This window comes from Lagopus leucura, unplaced genomic scaffold, assembly GCF_019238085.1.
Source record: "Lagopus leucura isolate 7727_CA_CO unplaced genomic scaffold, USGS_WTPT01 Super-Scaffold_100018, whole genome shotgun sequence".
Lineage (NCBI taxonomy): Eukaryota > Metazoa > Chordata > Aves > Galliformes > Phasianidae > Lagopus > Lagopus leucura.
In genome coordinates, this window is record NW_024962272.1 from 133,675 (window position 1) to 150,249 (window position 16,575).

Below are 16,575 nucleotides of genomic sequence, written 5' to 3' on the forward strand. Positions count from 1 at the left end.
CTAACGCACAAAGGTATGTGAAGTATATACAGTTGTTTAGCAAAGACAGAAGGAAAGGGGGATGCTTGAATAAGATGGAAATCTGAGATGCTGTGTTTCTGGTGAAGATGCCTTTGAAAGGGCTTGCTAAAAGTGAAGAGTTCAAAGTAACATGCAACCCTGAACTGACTACAGGAAAAAAAAAAAAAAAAAAAAAAAAAAAATCAGAGAATAGTTTTTCTTTCTTTCTAGAATATGCTACATTGTATTTTATTAAAACAGAAGACAAACAAGAGCGAAAACGCCTATTGTCATTAGATAAGCTGTAATGCTGGGAGTCCTAACATAGGTGGGTCTTCAACAATCTGTCAACTGATTATGTGACCTATCAGCTGAGAATTTGGAAGGTTCTGATGGTCTAACCAAGCCTGACACTACTAACATGTTGAAACTTAGTAAACTTCATCATTTATTTCCCATCCACTTTTGTAAAATTCTTTGCATTTTCAATGTTCTATCAAAATTGATCTTGATGAGTAGTTGTGTGGGTATGCACTGATGCACAACCAACATGTAACTCTCCTAAATCTTTCATTCTGGATACCAGTGCTCATGATATTTGGGAGGCAGTGATACATTTTGAAGTTTGTTCCTTCCTGTCTGTCAGAAGCATTCAGAATGACAGCAATAGATGCTTGTATGATTTTTCCATGCTGCAGCCAGGAACAAGAGAAAGGCATTAGAAATGAAAAGCAAACTTTTACAAAATATATTACCACAGAGACTTTCAGTGAGATCAGGAGCTGTACATACTAGGAGGAAAACAAGATTTAATCACTTCTAATCCACAACCACCAAGTATCCTGTAAATTGCATATTTAAAGAAATCAAATATGCAAAGTAATGTGAACACTGAGTTAAAATCCAGTTCTGAATTTCCCTGGATTTCTGCAAGATGATGCTACATGACATAGGCAACAATTTTCTTCCGCTTAAGAGCAAATAATATATATCAGAGATGACAGTGGTAAGTTCATCCTTAAAGAGCAGCATCTTCTTTGACAGTTCGACATTATGTTGGCAGGCAGGTAACAGCTTGCTTTGGAGTGAAGAGCACATGTCTGCTGGTGGATTTGAGTCACCATTATCTCTGATCAAAATGTCAGTTCTCTGCCACCCCTTCTCCTCCCAACTGTTTTCTGTAAGACGACTTCAAGTTCCTGTGGATCAAATCCTCTGGTGCTGGCTTCCTTCTACTTCTATCCCGAACTCATCATCTCCTCACTGACACTCTGTCCTGCCTGCTTGCCCCAGCAGACAGCCTGGAGTTGTACCAGCCCACCCCAGAGCTGAGAAGCAGCACCAAGCACATTCGCTTCGCGCGGGTAAGACACTAAGGTACAAACTAACTGCACAAGTTACAGAAAACATTTTAAAAGCCACCTTTTTTTTTTTTTTTTTTTTTTCCTAAGTTGTACTTCTTACTGCGAGCTAAGACAGAAACAGCGGGCACAGATACCGCCTCAAGAGAAGGTGCCTTGGCCCGCTGCGACTTCTGCCTGCTCGTCGGAGGCCCCCCGCTTCACTTTCTTCCCGTTTTTCCCCACCGGGGAGACAGAAGGGAAACCCGTAAGAGACACAAACACCCACGCCTCGCAGGGCCTACCCTGAGGCGACCAACAGCCGCACGGGACACACCCCGCTCCCCGCTCCCCACAGCCCCGGCGCCCGCCGAGGGCGGGACGATAGGAGCACCGCGGAGCAACGGCCGCGACCACCAACCCCGCCCCGCGTCGCTTAGCAGCTGCGCGATGACGCAGCCGGCGGGAGCCCCGCGGTCCCCGCTCCTCCCCGCGCGAGCGGGTGCCCCCGCCCCCCGCCGCTCCCCGCCGCGGCGGTGAGGGAGGGAAAGAGGGAGGGAGGGAGAGAGAGAGGGAGGGAGGGACGGAAGGGGGGGGAAGGCGGGGCGGCTGTGCCGAGCAGCGGGTAAAGCGCGGCTCGGCAGCACGCCGCCGTGCTGTCTGCCCCGGTGCTGTGCATGGAGAGGTTGCGGGTGCTGAGGGGAAGCCGCCAGCTCGCGCCGCTCCGCCGAGCTCCCGCGGGGTGAGTGGGGCAGCGCCGCTCGCCCCGGCAGCGACTTGTCCGCTGGCCGCCACGACCGGGGTCGGGGGGGACGGCGGATCGGAGAGGGGGCTGCGCCTCCGCCCAAAGGGTCTCCGCTCCGTCCCGCCGGTGGGGAGTACCGAGCGGAACCCTGTGCGGAGCCCCGCTCGGGGCCGGCGCGATGGGACGACGCTGAGCGGCCCGGGGCGGCGGCGGGGCGCGGGGCGGGTGCCCCGAGTAGGCCCTGCGAGAGAGGGGGGGAACGGGACGGCTCCCTGTGCACGGAGGCCTCTCTGTCCGGCAGCGCGGTGCCGGCCGGCCCGACCGCGGGGCGAGGCAGAGGAAGTCCGCCGTCACTCTTCGGGCCGCCGCGCCTCGGCGAAACTGCTGGGTTTTGCCCGGAGTACTTCCTGGAGAATAGTTGAGGCGTTGAAAGATCCTCGCTGCGGGGGGAAGGAGCGCCGCGGGGGCTTTGGGGCTCTTCGTTGTCAGATCGTATTTAAGTTGTTTCTAGGCTCCTTAGCTGTACGTTACAAATTACTGCATTTCATTCCCGTTCCACAGGACGAAGTTATTACTATTATTGTAGTACACTAGCGTACTATTACTGTTATTATTAAGGAAACAATTGCAGGTGAAACTTCAGGTTGGTTTTGTTTGTTTTTGGCACAGCTGAAGTCTAACAAGTCTAATGCTAACCTTTTTGCCTGCGTCTTCAAATTCCCTTTTCTCTAAACTGTGTGACAAGGCAGAAAGTAACACCTAGCTTTCTCACTTATTACCGGTGAGACATAGGCTGTTCCCTCTGGTTGTTTGTCAGGGAGAAACATAATTGGGAAGATGTGGAAGTCAATGAAAGTGCCAGGTGTAGCTTTGTAGGGCAGGTCAGCTGGTTAATAATCGGTGCTCTTGGCGTCCCTGCCCCATACACTCCCCCCTTTGTCATCTCTCTCTTCACTGTCTCTCTTGTTAATCAAAATCAACAGATATGCAGCTCAGATGAGATAGAAATACTTCTAAATTTTGTATTTTACAAAAAAAAAATCAATCTTAACAGAAAATCTCAGGGGGACTGTGTGCCCCGTTGAAAAGTGCAGTTTGTATTGATTATGCAGATTAACCTTTTTTTCCTTGCAATGCTCGATCTACACGGTCACTGATACCAGGTAGCACAAGTGATGTCCTTAAGGTCTTTCTACTGTTTCCTGTCCAGGGGCCATAATTTGAAGGCTTTGGCATAGCAACATGGTTTCTACCATCTTCTGCTTGAAGACATGAGTCCCAAGTGACTCCAGAGGTACAAATACAAAATTCTGTGTTTAATGACTATAGTGTTACACAATGAAATGGTAATGTTTACGAACAGTACCATGCTTTCTAGAGAAAGCTAAAATTTAAGCTCTTTACAAGAGTTTTTTCACTTTCATAAATGTTAGTGAGTTCTCGATGTCACTAGGAAGCACTAATCCCTGCTAGGAGAGGAAACTTAAGCAAGAAGTTTGTAGAATACAGAAAGTATTTCAGCATCTTGTTGGCTAGAACTGCAAAATGGAAAATGAAAGGAGGTTGCTAATGCCTCTCACATACATCTGTTCAGCTTTGTGATTGGACTGACAATAACCATTTCCAAATGATGTGGTGCTGATGTTGTACATGACCACAGAGTATGACTAAAGCAAACGTCACTGCCATCTTGTACTGGTAGTGGTATTCTGTTGCTTGAACTATTAAGAACAGTGGTTACTGAACAGGGTTGTGTCTTTTAACATTGGTTTCTTTATCAAAGTTCTGGAGCATTTTTACTGTATGACCTAAAATAAACAAAAAGCTTAGAGGAAAAATTCACAGTTAGAATACTTTAAAAATTTGGTTGAAAGACCCTCAAGTGGAAGCAAGAACCCACATAACAAGAATGGAAAATATAACGTAAGAATCTGGAAACAAGAGGTCCCTTCCAACCCCTACAATTCTGTGATATATGGTAATACTAAACAAACACATCAGCTAAGTGGTGTTAACATGTACCTGAAAGGCAGCTAATGTCAGAAGTTATGAAACTTTACTTAAGAGGCAGGGTAAAATAATTATCCACAAAACAACTGAAATATACTTACTTCAATGGCATTTTGAAAAAAAAAAAAAAAAAGTATTTTACAAAGAAGAAGGCAACACAATCTTATGGCTTTTTAAAATAAACAACCGCAGCTTTGAAGAGAAGGTTTAACTAGATGAGACTTCCTGAGATATCTTTCAACCTGAATTACCCTATCCTAGTGGTACTGTGCTTTTACAAGTTAGCATTTTTGTTTTAAATATCCTATTTCTGCCCCTTCCTCATTTTTACCAAGGCACGCAAAGATTAACAGTGTAATTAGGCAATACGTAATTGTGTTTTTTCCATTTAACTCAGTAGAACGCTATTAAAAGTCACTCACCCTGGCTGTGTGCTAATTTCAGTGGGTTCTGTATGAATTTGTGTGTCCACCCACAGAGTGCTCAGCACGAGCCCGGTAAGATGACTAATATGAGTGAGACTAACAAGATCTGAGTCAACATTCGAGCTCAGGCTTGTATTTGTATTTCTCTAACGTATTTCAGATTTATGTATTGGAATGTAAATGAGGAGCTTTCCTGAATTCCTGGATATGAGGTTTTGTTAACTACTCTGTTTAGTAATTCTCTATGGGGACAGAAAAACAAAATGAAAACCAGTATATAGTATGAGCTTTCTTTATGGTAGTTCTTCTGGAAGAATTGTAATTAATTCTATTAGGTGCATGCATATAGGTGCTATTTTTGCTTAGTAGCTCTCCTTATCTACAGAGTACATTGTATCTGTCACTTAAGTGACTGCTGGAGTAAGGCAAGAGCTACAGGGTACGCGTGTAAGCTATCTTGTCTCAGTCATTCACAACCTGGCCAACGCTGAAAGAAAAAGGGTGATGCCACTTTCTGCTGCCAACTCTGGTTGGGCACCACTGGAGGCAGAGAGATTGGATTCATGCAGACAAAGGCTGTATCCATTTGTGTTATTGTGAGTACAGCTGATGTGAAGTTCTATGGTAATTAGCTGTCTTTATTTCTGGCTTGTTATCCTGTACTAGAAAGCAGTTTTCTTTGGAGGAAAACACAAGTACATCTTGAGTAGACAAGTAGAACAACCTGCCTGTAAGGTAACTGTGTCTGTAATTTTGATTATGCTGTCATTATACATTCAAACATAAATATTTAAATTTGACTCTGGGGCGGAGGGAAAGAAAATCCTGTATGGTGCAGCCTAATTACAGGTGTTTAATTAGTACAAACATTGTCTTTTTATGATACAAATTTTCTCTTCAGCTATGCCTTTTATGACAACAATTTCCATGGTACTGTTAACAGTAAAATAGCCAGTAAAATTGCTTTTTAATCATAGCTGAACTTTTCTTTGTATTAGAGACACATTGGCAGTCAATTTTTTTTCTTCCATACTTCTATCCTTTCTTCTGCACATCTTTCTGTGATTTACAAGTAAAATTAATATTTGATCCACAGATCAGATGCTTTTGTCTGAATTGTGGCATCACAGAAAACAAAGAAAGCAAAAAGAAACAAGTGAAATTAGAATGTTTTCAATGCCATTCATTACTCATTAGAACACTTTGTTTCTTGTCTTGTGTATGCCTGTATTTAGCAGTCTGTTGATCAGTACATCCTTCAACCTGGTTGTTTTGTTCAGTTAGTTACATTTCTCAAAGTTTGCCACCATGTGGGAGTAGCTGCAAGTTACTCTTTCAGGAATTTATTAGTTTCTGTCTGTTGACATAGAGCATTATTTTTCTTCTGCTCTTCATTTATGTAGGTCTCAATTTTTGTTGGAATGCCTTGATCCTCGTCTACTTTTGAGTTAACTAATTATCAGTACAGTTGTTTTTAAAGTTGCAGCTCAGTGCTTACTAGGAAGTTGAAAAACAACTTTATTGCTGGGCCCAGCAGATAAAACTGGAACATTTTACAGGCTTATTAAAATTAATTACTCAGACTGTGACTTTTGAAGTACCTACATATATACACACTTGTGTAAGTGTGTATGGCATAGTATTTCTCACTTTGTATGCATCCCCACCTAGAACTTGTTCTGGTATTTATTGCAGTTCCTGAGCTGTATGTTCTTTTAGATGTGAAATTTACATTGACAATCCTGGGAGCTATCTTAACTGGTATCACCTTGCTCCTGTGCTCAAACAGTTACAGTAGATTTCAGGATTTTAGAATGTGTTTAACTTGTGTCTTAAATACTACACGTGTTCAAAGTGATGTGGTTAAGGTTATTTGCATGTGTAAATTAAGAATTAAAAAATATTCTTTCATTTATTGGCCCTACAGATTTGTTTTTGTTGCCCTTAGTTTAGAATTCAGCTGACATCAATTTGTCAGACTAATTATTTTTGCAGTCGTCCTGTTTTCCAAAAACAGAATATGAAAACTAGGAATCTGGCTGAGATTTCTTTTCTTTTAATATTTTAGAGTAATGGTGTTAATATCTTTTTAGTCCTGGCATATATGTGCACATATATATGTATTCTGCATGTACAAGATAGATTGATCTTTAAGAACATGCCTAATATACCTTACATGAGAATCTTCAGTTTTTGTTCTCCATTAATACTGGTCAACAGCTAGTGCTTCTTAGTTAAAAGCAAAATGTTCTTAATTCCTTTCTGATGTGTAGTGCTGCTTCCTGAGTTTCCAGTATGGTAAAAGTATTTTACTTCTACATATTAAATATTGCTATGTATAAACATACAGTATATTTTCTACCTTCATTTCTCCAACAATACTTGGAGGCCTCAGTTATTTAAGTGCATTTAGATGTACCTTGTTGACTTCAGCATGAAATCAGGGGATTGTTTTCAGGAATTCAGTTATAGAGATGGGGTCACAGGCAGTGTCTGGGTTTCTCTGAGTATATTGGTAAAACTTACTTATCTACAAACCTAATGCAAGAGCATTTCAAGACAAAGCTTGTTGGAAAATAACCATTAATTTCTGATTAAGGAGGGTTCCTTTTTTTTTTCTCCAAGTTAAAAAGATGTTTTAGAAAGCTACTACAAAAAAAAAAAAAATATATATATATATATATATATAGGGGACTGTTGAAGTTATAAAGACAAAAAGCTCTAAAAAAATATAGTTTTCAAGTGAGGATTCATGCTAAAAGATGATGGTCAGGAAAAAAAAAATCATAAAATTAAGTCTGTTATGTGCTGTAGTTGATGTACAGTTTACAACATTAGGCAGTAAAACCAGCAAAAATCCTGTTTTGCAGCATTTCCCAGCTGTAAGGAATTTTGACATGCTATAAAGTTTAGTTCTGGTTCTAGAAAATGTAACAGTGTTATGTTTGCTCATAAGTTAATTGTGATATAGTTGCAAGGGGTAGAAATACCTCCCTCCTCTGTGAAGTGAGGGAGTAAATGCTTGCTAAAATGTAAAGGAGAGACAAAGCCATTTATGTATATGTTTGTTGTATATCATCTATATACTTCTGTGTGCTGGGAAATTTGGAGATGGAGCCAAATGGCATTTGGTCTGTATGAGTTGGCATCCCTGCAGGGACAAGCAGAATCAAAACCATCCTTATTCCAAAGATATAAACTACAAAGGTAAGGAGGGCAAAAACATTGCTATCCTCAGAAAATACAGGGAGTGAGTAAAAGGAATTGAGTGGAACCTTTTAAATCTCCCATAATTGAAAGAATTGAACACAAAGCCAAATTATGTCCATTTTGTAGGTGGCTGCATTAAGGCTGCCAAGATTTGCACACCTAAAAGCCTGCCTGTTTTTCAACAGTATCATCAAATGACTAAAGGCATTTCCTCTCTCCATGTGAGGTGCATTTCATAGTGAGAAGTGCTTCTTGTACAAAATGACTTTGTAAATTATAACTGGCATCTCTGATCTTATTTTTGGTGCTACTTTGACGTACTTTGCAGTGCTGGTAGTACAGATTCTTTCTGGGCTCATTTTAAGCCATTAGAAATTCTACTATAGAATACATTACATTCATATAATATGTACATAAGTGCTTGCTGATTTAATTGTCACGTAAAGTCAGACTTAAGCCAGTTTTACAAGAATGTACTTTTCAGAGTCAAAGATCACTTGTGTGAAATTTGAGCACCTACTCTTCTGAGTTAAGATCAGTGCTAATTATGCAGTTTTTAAGCAACAGATGTGTTAGATTGACAGTCATCTACTGTGCATATCTTTCTGATTTCTGTACTGAGTAAAACAAACAGTAGTGTTTCTTTTTTTTTTTCTCCATTTACATGTTTTGATATCTTGAGGTATTGCTTTCTGAAGCAGTAGAAAGTTTAACTATCTTCTTAGGCACTGATGTCCAAGGAGTAGGTAAACTTTTAATACTGGGGGAAATTATAGGAATCTGAGCAGTGGCCTTTTGGCCTTTCTGTGAGGAATTATAAAACAAGAAATCCCAAGGATCTCAAAGGAAGTTAAAGATTGTGTTTTCATGATGTTCTAAGCATATGCCACACAAGATGTTTTGTTCCTCAGCCTCTCATAAACTCTGGAATTTGCTGCTCCATCAGCTTTGTAGACACAACAGCTCTTTGTAGGGTCATGCTATGAACTATATCATAACTGTGACTAAAGTGAAAGACTATTTTTGATCTCTGAAACAAGTGGCAAAAAGGAACAGGGGTGATCAAGGTAACTTCTTAAACAGGCTTGCAGAGCCAGAGAAACTATTGTGCAACAGCATCCTGGATAACCCCAAAAATGAACTGAACTACAAAAGAAAGTTTGGGTTCCCTGTGGAATCTGAGGACATGGGATTGCACAAGACCCAGATCCTCAGCTGTAGGCAATAAAGCATGTCAGTCCAACAGCTGGCTTCCAAAAGTTAGAGACTTTGGAACTATTTTAACTGTGTAAATAGGTGCAGTTACCTTTTAATTGCTCTATAACTATGCTACCATAAACCTCTGTAACTGTGTTGTTTATCAGGGATCTTGTGAATAAATAAAATAAAATTCTGGTTGCTTTTGTATTAACCTATCATCAGCAAACAGTGATTTCAAGGCCTCAGGCTAAACTTAAGACATTCTATTCTAAGAGCCTTTTGACCTGGAAAACTGGAGACTGGCACACTAATTGTCTGTTTTCAACACTGAAAGAATGGTGAAGCTGTACTGAATTCCAGGAAGTATTCTGAAAACATATATAATCAATGAATATACAGATATTATAATTAAGAAATATACAAGAAAGTTAGGCAAAACAGATTATTACACCAAAGAAGAATAGATAGAAAGCTTACCCTTGTCCTGGGTTTGCTGGGAAGACTCCAAGAGGAGCAATCTCCAAAAGAGATCCTTCCCCACTGGTAGCCAGCTCTTAAATGGGTCTAGGAGAGATGCAGCCAGGCTCCACCCCTTCCGGCAGCACAGCTGAATTGCCTTCACCTGTGCTCCTCTGGCTGACTTATTGCTCGCCTCAGGTGGTCAATCAGAGGTTCAGGCCATGATTCAGTTCCCATACAACATGGTTGCAGAGGTTGAGTAGAACCATATTTGACTTAAGCAGTGTGATAAATAGACTTGAGCCAAAACGGAGAATAAATCGTGTTTGTCTGGTTGAGGTTAATGAGGTTAGCCCAGTATAAGAACCAAATCAATTTGAAGTATTGCATGTGTGATTATAACCCATTAATAAGGCAGAATTAGCTGAAGTTTTAGCAGCTGGAAGCCAGAGGAGCTGTGCAAGACATTTTAAATTTCATGTTGTTCTTGCTATCCAAGCTGGTTTAGGCATGTAAACAGTATTTACAAGGGTAACACTGGTATGTAGCAAATTAAACCATTATGTAGGTTTTTTTAGTTTTATTATTTTCCCATATCTGTCTGTTTTAGAACTCATCCATTTGCTTATCAATATTTTTGCCTGTAGACTCATAGTGAGTTTTAAGCTATTGTAAGCAAGATGCAGCTGTAATATGTCAATGGTTGCATAGGTTTGTTTTCATTTTTGGAGCTCCTGAACTTGAGCTACAATATTTTTTAATAGTTTTGTTAAAAGACGATATGTTGTCATATTGTTTAAGACCTTGTGCTATGATTTGATGTCTGTACATGCTTCTTATGGTGTTTGTTATGGTCAGACTTCTAAGAAGAAAATTTGGAGTTTGTCATTACCTGATGTTAGAGCAAATCAGCCACATGTCAGTATGCCCAGATGTGGTATTTTCAAAGGAGTTACAAGCCAAGCTACTTATTCTATATGTTGTAACTTTCTTTCAAAAGTCATTATCTCAGTTCCATCTTTCTAGTTTCTTATTGCTAAGCAGCCTTGTAGACTATTCACTGCTACTTTTGTGAAATGTCTTTGAGCAACTTTCTGTTTAGATTACTTGAGATGTTTTCAGGAAATATGGAAAAGCTTCAACTTCAAACTGGCACTTCATATGAATGTGTCAAATTATTTTTCTCTTCCCCCACATCGGAAATCAGCCTTGCCTGGAAAACTTAGTATTGTTTTGACTTGCTGTGATGAAGTGTTTTTTACTGAGAATGCTTATGAGGAAGCAACCTCCAGCATCCTTTTCATATATTGAAACAGTGGATTAAATATGTGTGGGCCTGGAAAAGGCTGTTGCATACCAAGATAAATGTACAGACACAAAACAAGAGTGATTACTTCAAATCTGCTAAGGCGTAAATTTAATTTTTTTTTTTTTTTTTTTTTTGTTAAATATACTGTATTCACAGAATCAGAGAATAGTTTACTGTGAAGTGGATTTCAGTAGGTTTCCAGTTCAAACTCCTGCCCAAAGCAGCATTGGTCAAGAGATCATGACAGGTTGGTTACTCAGAGCTGTATCTGGTGATGTCATGAAAGCTCTCAAATATAGTCATCACATCTTCTCTGGGTCTTAGTTGTATTGCTGGGCTCTCCTCAGGGTGACAGAGTTTCTCCTTATGTCCGGTCTCAAACTTTTAGACCTCTTGTTTGATGAAGAGCCAGGCTCTGACTTTCCAAGAACTTCCCTGTAGGCTCTGGAGGCTGCTGCCAGGTCTTCAGAATTCATCTGTTCTTCAAGTTGAACTGGCCCAGTCTGTCTTCCAGTGACCATGTCATTGTCCCCTACCATGAACATTTTCAGTTTGTATGCTTTTTTCTCACCAGTGCTGGCACTGGTGAGGCCTCGAGTACTGTGTTTAGTTTTGGGCACCTCAGTACAGAAGGGATATTGAGGTGCTGGAGCAGGCCCAAAAAAAGGCAACAAGGCTTGTGAAGGGCTTGGAGAAGGTGTTCTACGAGGAGACTGAAGGAACTGGGGCTGTTTAGTCTGGAGAAAAGGAGGCTGAGGGAAGACCTTATTGTTCACTTCCAGTATCTGAAAGGTGCTTACAGTGAGAGCTGGATTGGTCTCTTCTCACTGGTGACAGATGACAAGGTGAGGGGAAATGGCCTCAAGTTGCACCAGGGTGAGTTTAGGTTGGATATCAGAAAAAACTTCTTTACAGGAAGGGTTGCTAAGCACTGGAATAAGTGGTTGAGTCACCATCCCTGGATGTGTTTGTAAACTGTTTGGATTTGGTGCTCAGGGACACGGTTTAGCTGAAGGTTGTTAGGGTAGTATGGTTAGGTCATGGTTTGACTTGATGATCTTGGAGGTCTTTTCCAACCTGAGTGATTCTATGATTTTGTGTTGGGGATTGGCTGGAAGTGGAACAGGGACTGGACAGTGTGTTTTAAGTTCAAATAAGAAATGAATGTTGCCAGAATTTTAAAGAAAGCCAGAGTGGTATAAAGTCTGGGAATTCTTAGCACCCAAAACCATGAGTGCTCTCCAAATTTACATATAAAAAAACCCATAAGATCATAGAATCACTAGAGTTGGAAGGGACCTTTAAAGGTCATCTAGTTCAGCTTCCCTGCAATGAGCAGTGACATGCACAGCCAAGTTGCCCAGGTGCTGATCTAGCCTTGCCTTAAAAGTCTCCATAGATGGGACATCAACCGCACCTCTAGGCAGTGAGATGAAGTATACTGGTTTTAAACCATTGAAGGACATTGTCACCGGAAACTAACTGTTCAGTTCTCATAATTGTAGTGCTTTCCTTCTTTATGAACTGCTCGGTTTGAAATGTGAAATGCTTTGATAAAAGTATTTGATAATGTAGCATTTCTTTAGAAATGTTGCATTTAATTGTATTTAGATTTTTATGTATTTTTGTTGTATTTCAATTTTGCAAATGTAGCTTGCCAGAAGTATGTTAAAAAAACATTGTCTTGAAAATTGCAGCCAACTTGCTTGTTAAGACACTAATTAATTACAACCCCAAGTCTAGATTGAATACATTACACTTCTTATGTATAAATGAAATGTGATGATAGAACTCAACATGTCTTGTTTAATTAATGAAAAATCAAACTTAGCACGATGTATTCCTGTTTGACTGGTTCCGTGATTAAAGTGGGTAAAAGCAGAATAACAGCTGAAAAATACAAATGCAAATCATAAATGATTTATAATAAACATTGTCTCCAATTTCAATCAGAACTACATTAAGCAAATTTAAATTCAGTGAATTAATCTGTCTTGCCCCAAGACACTTGAATACTTAATTACACTGAGTTCATATGTATTATGTGAGTGTATAAATAGATGTATTTAAATCAGAGTATTTTAAAAATTCCTTCTGTTTCTCTAAGATTCATGGACTGTTAAGCCAACTGGAACTCTTGGAATACTATATTTTGGTTTTGTAAAGTCATTAAACTTCAACCAGTTGAGACAGATATGTTATTTTTTTTTTAATGGGATATTATATAGAATTAGTGTCAAGGGTATGCAGGTGGTTCTTTCACCATCTTTAATTCTTGAGTTAACAAATCATTTATTTTATATTTGCATTTCTATTCATAGTTCTGCAGTCCATTTTTGTACTAATAGAGTAGAAATAAGGTAATTGTGGAATGTAAACTTCTTTCCTCAAGCAACATAAATGCATGACAAATCAGTATTCCTTTTTATGCATCTTTTAATGATTTTACCATCCTTGTTTAATGAAAACTTGCTCTATTGATGTTATGTATTGATAAAATTATTTTATTGCTAGGAGACTTACTGTTGAACTCAAGAATCTCGAGTATGTAAAACACTTGCCTTCTACTTTTGTTTTATATTGCTTTCTAAATTTCGTGTTGCTGTCCTTCCTTTATCAAGTGAAAATGAGCTAAAATATTAGGCTGTTTTTCTGACTGTTGAAGTGCAAAAGGAGCAAGAAGAAATGTAAAAAAAAAAACCACATATTTAATTGTTTAGGCAAATATCTTGTCTTAATTCTTCTCCATTGAGAAATAAATCCATTTTGAAGCAGTAAGTATGCTTGTATTATCCTTATGGTGTTATTAGTTGAAACTATCTTTGCCTATTTCTAGTTAAAGCAAATATTAATTCTCATTTAATTGTTAATTAATTGTTGTTCATTATAACAATTTAGAATACTTATTAGTTCTTTACCACAGTATTTTTTCATCCTATCACTATTTCTAGTTACTCTTTAGTCCTATGGAGAAATGAAACAATGCAAATAAAACTGATGGGCAACCTTTTGCCTTCAGGTGATTAAGATGGCAAATCTTCCTTCCTGATAACACATTGAAGACAAGAAAAGAGACTGAAGGAGTAAAAACAAACAAAACAAACAAACAAAAAACCCCCCACGAGTCTCCCTGCAAAAAAAAAAATGTAAAAGGCAGCAACAGAGTCAAATAAACCTGAGGACTCATTCAGTAAGCTTACATTGCAGATCTTTAAAATCTTTCTTACAACATTACATAAACAGACATTCTAATATGAATGATATTGCACCACACATAACTGTTTTCAGCCTATAAATGAGAAAAGTCTCAATCAAAGCTGCTGTGGGGAGAATATAGTTCATCTTGACTGCTTCTGAGTGCCTGTGTTTTCTACACTGTGTTAAAAGGAGTTGTCTTTTCCCACAGTAATCTCTTGTAATTTACAACAGCAAAAATACTGTGGCTGCAACAGTGAAACAGTAAGTGAGTTTACAGGCAGAAGTAAAGACTCAGTAGGATTCTCAGTAGGAAACAAAATGGCTTACAGTAAGAAGGAAGTAAGTATGTAAACAGCTTTGTCCCTTTATCCCTCCGAACACCTGACTGTTTCTTTGCCTTCTCACCATACTGTGCTTTTTCCCCTTTCTTTCCTACCATTTATTGGTTCTTGTTCTTCTTTCCTCTCTCCCCTTCTCCCTGTAATAAAAGAATCAAGTGGTTTTTAAGGCAATTCTCTGATCTCAACAGCAGTCAAGGTCTGAGCTACTTAGAACTTCAGAGCCAGATATTTAGACTTTCACTTTACATTTGTGAAAAACCTTCTTGTCTTTCTTCAGACTTCAGCATCTTCAGTTTTCTGTTATCTGTCATCTGGGACAGAAGACTCTTTCTTCCTAGGTAAAACTTGCCAGTTAATTGTGAGTGCACCTCCCTGGATGGGAAAATAGGAAGAAAATAACCCAAACAAACAGTTATGAAAAAGAAATGTTAAGATCAGAAACTATATGCTAGATATATTGTAGACCAGCTTGTAATATAACTGTATTAAAATTGGTAGAAATCTGGAAAATCAATATTCAATTGAAGGAGAATTGTTGATGGTTTTGAGGAAAGAGATATTTTTGATTTGTTAGTATTAAAAACACGTTGCTTGTGAAAAATAGACTGCAAGTAGACTCAACTCTATTTGTGTCTGTGGGGAAAGGTGTGGTATTGTGATTAGAATTTAAAGTGGAGGATCAGAAGAATCAATATTTGTCTGGAAGGAAGGGAGACTGGCAGGTGGCTTGGCAGTAGACTGGACAAAAACTTGCATTTAGTCTGAAATGGAGGGGGGATGATAGGAAGGTATGTGTTATGGATAACAAAAAGACATGACAGATGAGTACAATAAAGTGTGGGTTGATGAGTGGCTCTGCATGGGAAATGCAGACAATGCAAGCACTTGCATGCATCTTCTTGATCTTAACTTTTCACATACATTTAATTATTCTACTGGTTATTACAGCTGCTGGAAATACTGTTATGTTATTTCAAATTTTAATGGGGCCGACACTTTGAGAATAGAGGAGTTGAGTTGTGATAGGAATTTAGAACTGTTCTTTTGTAACTTTGCAAAGGAAAACTGATCCAGAAGAATGTGGATGCTGTTTTTCACAGGGGCTGCTGTTCGCTCTTTGAGTGCCATGCTCACTTTTAAATGACCATGGTTGAGAGCAAGGTTCCTGGCTATATGTGAGCAATATGAAACCAGAATTGAAGATACTTTTTTTTTATATTAAGCGAACTAGAAATAATGGTTTCTAATACACATACATCCATGCATCTCTTGCTTATTTTCCTGTTGTAACTTTTTGTTTTTAACTCTGGAATGAACAGGAACATTTATCTCAGATTATAGTCCTTTCCTTTTTTAGAGTACGCAGTAGAACGAAGTAGCAGTTTAACAAGACTTTTTATTTTATCACATCTATTTTAATGTGACAGATGGTGTATAGGATTAGTTTTGCAATCATAATTTGTGATCTCTTCTTTCCTGTTTGTTCCTACACACTTTTATTTCCTTTTCTTTTATCTTTGTAATGGGTGAGGTTCTTCTGGAGGCTTAAATATCAGATCACAGCACAAAAGGTGGGTAAGGAGTTGGCACAAAAGACTAGAACTTAAGTTACTGAAACAATTTCATACTCATAAATACATAATTACACATACAATATTTACAGCAGAATACTGTGCAATTTTGTTATTTGAGAGAGAACCTTAAGTAGGTTGTCACTGCATACACAAATAGGTATTTTTTTCCACTCTTTATTTGAAGTAATCATGTACTTCTACTTCATGGAGCTTGGGAGTAGTCTGCATCAGGGTTAGAAAGTTTCACATGCTTTCAGAATGTGAGTAGAATATTGAAAATGTGTTACTACAAATGTTACAGCCTCTGCTGAAACATCTGAGTCATTGGTGTTTAGCAAGTAGATCGTTAAAGTACTGTTGGACTAGTTCACACAGAGTCTGGTTTTAGCAAATCTCATTATATGATTACGGGCATATTTAAAGTGTCAAATGGTGTCTACAAAGAAAGAAGTAGCAGGTTGACTATGGATTATGCAATCTCTGTGGAACTGTCAGTTTCTTCATTTGTCTATCTTCACTTTTGCCTTCATAACCTGGAAGTTGTGGCTGAATAGAGAAGAATGCTAGTGACTGTCAAGATAGCTATGATAATTAGTCTGGGGTTTTGGGGGATAAATGTATGATATATTGACAGTAATGTGTCATTAGAGATTTACAGTGTGAAAGTAGCAAATGGAAAAAAAATTATTGTGTGTTCCTTTAGCTCACTAATACTGATGTAATGAAACTATTGCTGATTTAAATTAGATCATGGTTTGATAGAA

General features: G+C 38.8%; 1 protein-coding gene across 3 annotated transcripts in view; it reads left to right on the forward strand.

The window, feature by feature from the left end:
- Positions 1-1,983: 1,983 nt before the first annotated feature.
- JAK2 (Janus kinase 2) overlaps positions 1,984-16,575 on the forward strand; it is an 87,505-nt gene continuing 72,913 nt past the window's right edge. For 2 of the 3 annotated variants that reach the window (XM_042877330.1, XM_042877325.1), the window contains exon 1: positions 1,984-2,082. The gene's annotated coding sequence lies outside the window, so the exon portion shown is untranslated. Of the gene's footprint in view, positions 2,083-3,295; positions 3,380-16,575 lie in introns of all 3 variants that reach the window. The other variant, XM_042877326.1, reaches the window with a different exon arrangement.